The sequence below is a fragment of the Neophocaena asiaeorientalis genome, unplaced genomic scaffold (assembly GCF_003031525.2).
Source record: "Neophocaena asiaeorientalis asiaeorientalis breed wild unplaced genomic scaffold, Neophocaena_asiaeorientalis_V1.1 scaffold87, whole genome shotgun sequence".
Lineage (NCBI taxonomy): Eukaryota > Metazoa > Chordata > Mammalia > Artiodactyla > Phocoenidae > Neophocaena > Neophocaena asiaeorientalis.
This window is the reverse complement of record NW_020175432.1, coordinates 88403-96469: the sequence shown is the minus strand read 5'-3', so window position 1 is coordinate 96469 and position 8067 is coordinate 88403.

The following is an 8067-nucleotide window of genomic DNA, read 5'->3' as shown; positions in this document are numbered from 1 at the left end:
AGCATTGCTGGAAGGTGAGTTTGAGGTCAGCAGTTCTCTCTATAGACCAGTCTGGTGCAGGAGCCCTTTTTGGGTGGGAAATATGAATCCAAGAGTCACTTCCATTCAGTTTTGCTGGGCATGAGCTAGTTAAAAAAAAACCTGATAAGGGCCCTTCCATCTAGATTGGAGGGAGTCTTTTAAATGATGGCTCATCCAGTATACATAATCTCCTGGTTGTAAGTCATGGGGCATCTGATCCTCATTTTTTTTTTTAAATTTATTTATTTATTTTTGCTGTGTTGGGTCTTCTTTTATGTGCGTGGGCTTTCTCCTAATTGCGGCAAGTGGGGGCCACTCCTCATCGCGGTGCGCGGGCCTCTCACTATCGCGGCCTCTCTTGTTGTGGAGCACGGGCTCCAGATGCGCAGGCTCAGTAATTGTGGCTCACGGGGCTAGTTGCTCCGCAGCATGTGGGATCTTCCCAGACCAGGGCTCGAACCCGTGTCCCCTGCATTGGCAGGCAGGTTCTCAACCACTGCGCCACCAGAGAAGCCCTCTGATCCTCATTTGAGGATAGATTACTGTGATGAGCTTCAGAAACAAGCTTAGAATGTCCTGCCAACAATTTAATTAAACCTTTCCAATAATGTAATATATTTCCCTTTAGTAATATTGGTCGATATAATCCTTTATCCAATCTCAATGGTCTCCTTGTAATAATCTTGAAGGGAGACAAACGATGTTTGCCAAAAGGAGTAGATCTGAGGTTGAGGAGAACCAATGGAAGAGCCTTAGGCCAGGGTAAGGAATAAGCATCCATAACTTTAGCCAACTGAGTTTTAATTGTTCCATTTGACCTTTCCACTAACCCAGAAGACTGGGGATGATAGGCACAGTGGAAATGTTGCATAATCGGCCAAATTTTACAAATTTCCTTAACAACTTGTCCAGTAAAATGAATTCCTCTGTCACTAGGTAGTTCTGAGGGGATTCCCCTGATGGGAATCACTCTTTCTAAAAGCAGCTTCCCTACTGATTGTGCCGTGGCCCTTCTGCACGGGAATGCCTCAGCCCAGTGTGAAAACATACAAGTCATAACAAGAACATATTGCTAACCTCGAAAGGGAGGCATCTGTATAAAATCAATCTGCCATATCTTAAAAGGACCTGCAGGTAATGGAAAACTTCCCTGAGAACTATGTAATGGCCTTCCTGGGTTGTATTTTGGACACGTTTTGCATCCTGAAGAGACCTTCTGAGCTATAGGAAAGGAAGGTTTCCAAAAATATTGTTTACCCCATAACACCATCTTATCTGGGTTCCAATGAGTTAAGTCATGAATATATTGTAAACCAGGATATTGAGCTCCAAACAGAATAATAGGCTTTCCGTTTGGGCCTATCCACAGCTCTCCGTTAGAGTTGAATCTTTCTCCCTTCTGTATCCAGGTGTCTTTTTCTTTGTCTGGTGCTATTCTCTAAAACCTTAACATCATGTTAATTAAGGTTACTGGGAGGCTGAAAGGGAAAGGCAGTAGTTAGCTGGTTGCTGATAATTTGTGGGACTGCTGCCTTGGCTGTGTGATCAGCTAAAGAGTTTTCTTTTGTCTCTGTAGTGTCAGCCTTTGAACGACCTGATACCTTAATAATAGCAATTGCACTTGGTAGCAGAATTGTATCTAATAACTCTACTACTTTTTTCCTGTTTTTGGTAGCCTGTCCTGAGGATGTTAGAAATCCTATTTTGTTTCCAAAGTATACCAAAACCATGTGCCACTCCAAAAGCCTAGTGGCTGTCTGTGTAAACATTAGCAGATTTTCCTTTTGCCAACTGACAGGCTCTTGTGAGTGCTATTAATTCAGCCTGTTGGGTGGAAGAGACATTAGGCAAGGGACCATTTTCAAGGGTAGACCCTGGAAAAACAATAGCACAGCCAGCCTGGTACTTTCCATGAGGTCCTTGTAAATATGAACCATCAGTGAATAATATAAAATCAGTAAAGAAAGCCATTGGGCTTTCTTGAAGGTCAGTCTTAGGAGATAAAAGATTGTTAAGACACTACAATCATGGGACTTCCCTGGTGGCACAGTGGTTAAGAATCCACCTGCCAACGCAGGGGACATAGGTTCAAGCCCTGGTCCGGGAAGATCCCATATGCCAAGGAGTAACTAAACCCGTGCACCAAAACTACTGAGCCCGTGAGCCACAGCTACTGAAGCCTGTGTGTCTAGAGCCCATGCTCCGTAACATGAGAAGCCATGAGAAGCCTCGTACCGGCACAAAGAGTAGCCCCCGCTCACCGCAACTAGAGAAAGCCCGTGTGCAGCAATGAAGACCCAACGCAGCCATAAATAAATAAATTTATTAAAAAACAAAAAACCAAAAGTGAACAAACAAAAAAACCCAATACAATCATGCTTTTCATTATCTGATTTTTCTGGGAGCAAGGTGGCTGGATTAAGTTTGTTACACCTGTGGAGAGTTATGTTTGGTGAGAGCAAAACAATCTCATAAGAAGTTAATCAACTTGTAGAATAATGTGTGTGAAGAGAGTTTAGTAAGGCTTCCACAGAGTGAGGAACAAAGACAGAGGATGACTCATGACTATCTCCTCTGTGGTCTGACATATCATAGCTGTTGTAGGGACAACTTGGAGACAAGGAGGAAGGCCCTTGGCTACTGTATCTAGCTGCTGGTTGTAATATCCTGTTGGTCGGTAGTAGCCGCCACGCTGTTGGGTTAATTCTCCTAGTGCAGCACCCTTGTTTTCGTGGACAAATAGGAAAATGGGTAAATGATAATTTGGATGACCTAAGTCTGGGGCCTTTGCCAGGAGGCCCTTTATGGTCTCCATGGCTTTAGAATGTTCTGTTTCCCTGCAAAGAGGTTGAGTTTGGTTTTGTTTAAATAAATCATATAATGGTTGAGCTACTAAAGAAAAATTCAGAATCCAGCTCCTGCAGTGGCCTGCAAGACCTAAAAATCCTCTTTACTCTGTCTAGATCAACTAAAAGCCTGTCCTTGGATATCATATATCCTAAATACTTTACATTAGCTTTACAAAATTGTATTTTCTCCTTGGACACTGTATGTCCTTTTGAAGTTAACTTCTGAAGCAAGTACAGGGTGTCTTGCTGCTTATTCATTAAGGAATTTGAACACAATAGCAAGTTATCTACATATTGTATCAAGACTGATTTATGAGGAAAAACTAGATCATCTAAATCTGCTTTTAATATCTGAGAAGAGTAAGTGGGGCTTTCAGTGTAGCCCTGTGGTATCACAGTCCATGTATATTGCCGTTCATTCCAAGTGAAGGCAAAAAGATACTGATCATAGGGTTTCCCTGGTGGCGCAGTGGTTGAGAGTCCGCCTGCCGATGCAGGGGACACGGGTTCGTGCCCCGGTCCGGGAGGATCCCACATGCCGCGGAGCGGCTGGGCCCGTGAGCCATGGCCGCTGAGCCTGCGCGTCCGGAGCCTGTGTTCCGCAACGGGAGAGGCCACAACGGTGAGAGGCCCGCGTACCGCAAAAAAAACCCCAAAAAACCAAAAAACGATACTGATTATCAGGGTGTACAGGGATACTGAAGAATGCACTGCAGAGATCTATCACAGAAAAGAAGTCACTATTTTTAGGGATATGGGACAGTAAGGTTTGGAGGATAGGTACCACAGAATGACGAGGAATAATAATAGCGTTGATAGATCTCAAATCTTGTATGAATCTCCAACCTTTGCCATTAGGTTTTCTAACTGGCAAAATGGGAGTGTTACAAGGTCTGGTGCAAGGAATGATGAGCTCTTTCTTAATGTAGGCTGATAGCGATCTCAGAAAGACAGCAGTGAGCCGTCCTGAAGAGAGATCTTAGTTCCCTGCCCAGGAATTGGACCTGGGTAGCCTGGGTGAAAACCAGGAATCCTAGCTGCTAGACCACCAGGGGCCAGAGGCTAGAAGCAAAGTGGCCCTAGCTCTTTCCCCTGTTTGAAAGCAAGAGTGTTTTAAGGAGGCAAAATCTGTAAAAACAGGTACAAAGTTTATTATTAGAGACACAGCACAATGTATGGGAGAGAACACAGAGAAGTAATTTGTTTATTTAAGTTAGAAGCTAGGCAGAAATACACACCTTGAGAGGAGTGCAGGCGTCCTGAATGAGAAGCGCAGTGAAGAGGTGATTTAAATCACTTAGATAGGACAGTCCTTCCAGGTCTTTGTTTACCTTTGGCCGATTATCGTGTTTCTTTTTTCACAACTGGCTGGTCGCAGGACCCTCCTCAAGATGTCTGCGTAACTTTTTGCTAAGATGGATCTCACTGTAGAGGCCTGTGGGTGCATGTCCACACTTATTATAGGGTGGGGGCCCCTCCCTTTTTGACCCCCAAGGAGCCTTCCTGAGCATGTGCAGACAGGGAAGCTTTCCTTGACCTCAGGAGTGGGCCTCTTATGTCTTTACTTCAACAGAGCTCAGTTTCTGCCACCAGCTTTGTCCTTGGAGTGTCTGGGTGAGAACAAAGCTTCAATTTTACTCCACTTGACAAACACCAGCTGTCCAGCCCAGGGACCCATCTATCTCCTATCTCAATAGCAAGGGTTTTATTCCCTCTATACCTTCCTGCCTCAATGGATATTGACTAATATTGGGCGGGGTTTATTGGGGTGTATGGTAAATTAATGGGTGATGCAGAATGTATTCTCCCTATGTCAGTAGGATTAAGTCCCCATAAGTTTTTAAATACTAAGCCTAGCAATTTTTCTTGTTCTCCATCACCTTTACCATGGGCCGCAAACATTTTATGATGAAAGAAATCTTTTAGGTCAAAAAACCTTTCTCCCTTAGGAGTAAAAGAAATCTGGGCTTCATAAGTTTTTAACAAATCTCTACCTATCAGGTGAATAAGGGCACTTTCTACTAGGAAAAAGGAGTGCCTTCCTTTAAGTTCTCCTAAGTAAAATTCTAAAAGTAATGGTTTAAAAGCCTTAGTAGACTCATTGTAAACCCCCGGCATTTGTATTAAAGTGTTACTCCGAGGGAGGGAGCCTTTGATTTTGATTGGGTTTAAAATTGAAAAGATTGTTCCTGTATCTATTAAGGCTTTAATTGTTTCTCCTTGTATATTCACTTCCATTTCCCCAAGGGTGTTAGAAAGGAGAAGGGGGAAGTCTCGGGCTTCCCTGGTGGCGCAGTGGTTGAAAGTCCGCCTGCCGATGCAGGGGACACGGGTCCGTGCCCCGGTCCGGGAAGATCCCACATGCCGCGCAGCGGCTAGGCCCGTGAGCCATGGCCGCTGAGCCTGCGCGTCCAGAGCCTGTGCTCCGCAACGGGAGAGGCCACAACAGTGAGAGGCCCACGTACCGGAAAAAAAAAAAAAATTGTAGGTTTAATTCATATGGACATGTTTTTAGGGTCAACAATGTTAAGTATAATCCTTTAATTTTACCTAGGTTTATTGAAAGTCAAACAAGTTCATTTATTTTTTTTTGCTAATTTATCAGCAAGAAAAATAACTTGATATGATGAAAAATTAAATCTAAATGAGGGAAGAGTTTTGGGGTGAACTCTTTGGGAATAATTATGTTTTTGGAAAGTCTACTTAATAATAGTCTTGTTACCAAACCACACTTGGATCTGCTCACCTACGTGCAGGACAGCCAATCTACTGACACAGGGTTGTGGTAAAAGAAAGTGCAGCATTTATTGCAGTGCACTGAGCAAAGAATCCAGGTAGCTAGTGCTCAAAAGGCCTGAATTCCCTGATGGTTTTCAGGGAAAGGTTTTTAAAGCCAGGGTGTGGGAGGGGTGTTGTGGCATACATGATCAGCTTGTGGACATGCTGCTGATTGGTTGGTGGTGAGGTAATCAGGAGTCAACCTTCTGGTTCCAACCGTTCTGGGTCTACATGCTTGTGGGCATCATGCAGTTAAAACTTCTTCCACCTGGTGGGAGTTTCAATCTCAGAAAAACAGCTCAAAGGAGATGGCTCAGAATATTATCTACAGCCCTTGAGGAGGAACTCAGGGTCCTTGACTTTGTTTAATGGCTAAACTATTATTTTTTCTTGCTTGACTCTTTTCCTTTCTTTCAGTCTTTTCTCACTTTTCTGATTAAATTTATTCTTTGGAGCTCAGGGAAGGCCTAGGAGGTGAAAGGTTTTCTACAGACCAGAGGCAAGTAGAGGACGTGGGGGGAAGGGTCTGTTCCCAGAAGGCTCCACAGGGTCCTGCACAGTTACAGTCTATTAATTTTTAGTTACTTGAAACTTTAGAGTTTTTCTCAATTAAATGAGAATTCATTGAATGTCTAGATAATTTTAAAATAAGATAAAATATGGAAACATTGATTCCTAGACAAGTCTAATTTTACCTATGTTTGTCCTCTTATGAGAGGAAAACTAGAGATGTTTGGGTTTATTATACATGTCTTGTACTACACTAAAGAAAGAAATTACCCTATGAGACAATGTATGTTTTCAGAGGTTACAAAGTATGTTCATAAGTTTGCCAATCACAAAATGCTTCTCTGACAAATAGTTCACAATTACTTGCTTCTTGGTTTTCACTAGAGATTAATGTTTTTAGGCTTAAAAAGTGTAATATATATGTAATTATTGGTACTATCTATGTAATTACTGGTGTTATTGATAATATATATGTAATTATTATTGTAATTACAATATTAATATATTGTAAAGAATAATAAAGGAAGCATTTTAGTATGTTAAAAAAAAGTAGGATATATGCTGAGGCTATGGATATTTCCCCAGTTGGAGCTAATGTTGTGGCTGGACTGGCCCTTGGGGGTTCTTATCATGATCACAAGACACATTTCAATAACAACCCTCAGGGAAATTTGAAAAAACAAGGTTAATTATTCACAGATCCTTGAGGATTACACACAGCATATGCAGGGCCACACAACGAGGTTGAGAGGAGAGAGACTTTATTATTATCTCTGCTACACACTTCAAAGAAAATGATGCCCAACTGGCCAGAGTAATTGGAAAAATGAGAAAGAATTTCTGTTTTGCTTGAACCAAGGTAGATAGTGGTTTAGACAGTGAACAAAGACATAAGACTAAGACCATGGATAAAGAGAGAATCCTACAAGAGCCCTGAGACAACACTCTGGAGAAAATACTGGAGGCCAATGTGAGGGACCGTTGGGTCTTAATAGTCATCAACATAAAAGTGTCTGACTAGAATTTCCCAAACCTTGATATCACTCTTCCATGAGAGCTCCCAACCCACAAGCAGCACATCTTCATGCAATGCCTTCCCAGTATTACTGAAGCTGCCATTGACAGGAAGAGGGATTCTCTGAAGCAGAAGTTCTGACTGGAGGCTCTGAATGCGAAAGCATTGGCCACCATCCCTTTTGTGATCTTGACCAGTGATAATAGTGTGGAGAAGCTGAAGGAAGTTTTAACCCTCTATAGGTTTGCTTTGGGCTAGTTGACAAATCCCTGGAAATCATAGCCAAGGATTTGCTTGTGTCAGCAGAGAAATGCAAGGCAAACTTATGTCTCCCTGTTATCTGCTGAAAAGGGTGATGAGTCCTTAGGGGAAAAATTGCTACATATATTGAGAAACATTGCTCAGTCACTGGGGGGGTCTTATTTAGAAAGACCTTCTATTTGCAAAATCACTTCCTTGATATTGTCGTGAGTGATGCTTGATGCTAAAGCTCTCCTTAAAAAAGAAAAGCTTTTCACAGAAAAGATGGCCTTGGTAGCTGGCCTGATGGTGGAGTTGCTCTAAGCAGGCCTGAACCACTGCCCCAAGCAAGGACCCCAGATATTTCCATGCTCCCACTCCTGGACAACCTCCACCTCAGTGACTAGCATTTTATAAAACATGGGATCAGTCTTAAAGACTCACTTAAAATCTACCTAAGGGGGACAAAAAAGGAAGGGGATCAGGAATTCTATGCTGAGAATAGAGACCATCTCTCTGTGACACAGCTATTCTGTGTCCAGGGCTGATCTCACTGAAGTTATCATACTGGCAAATTGCTGTGCTCAATGTCTGGCACCTAGTAGGTGCTCAGTAAGTGTTTGACGTCTGCACATATCCACAGTCAATAGAGGC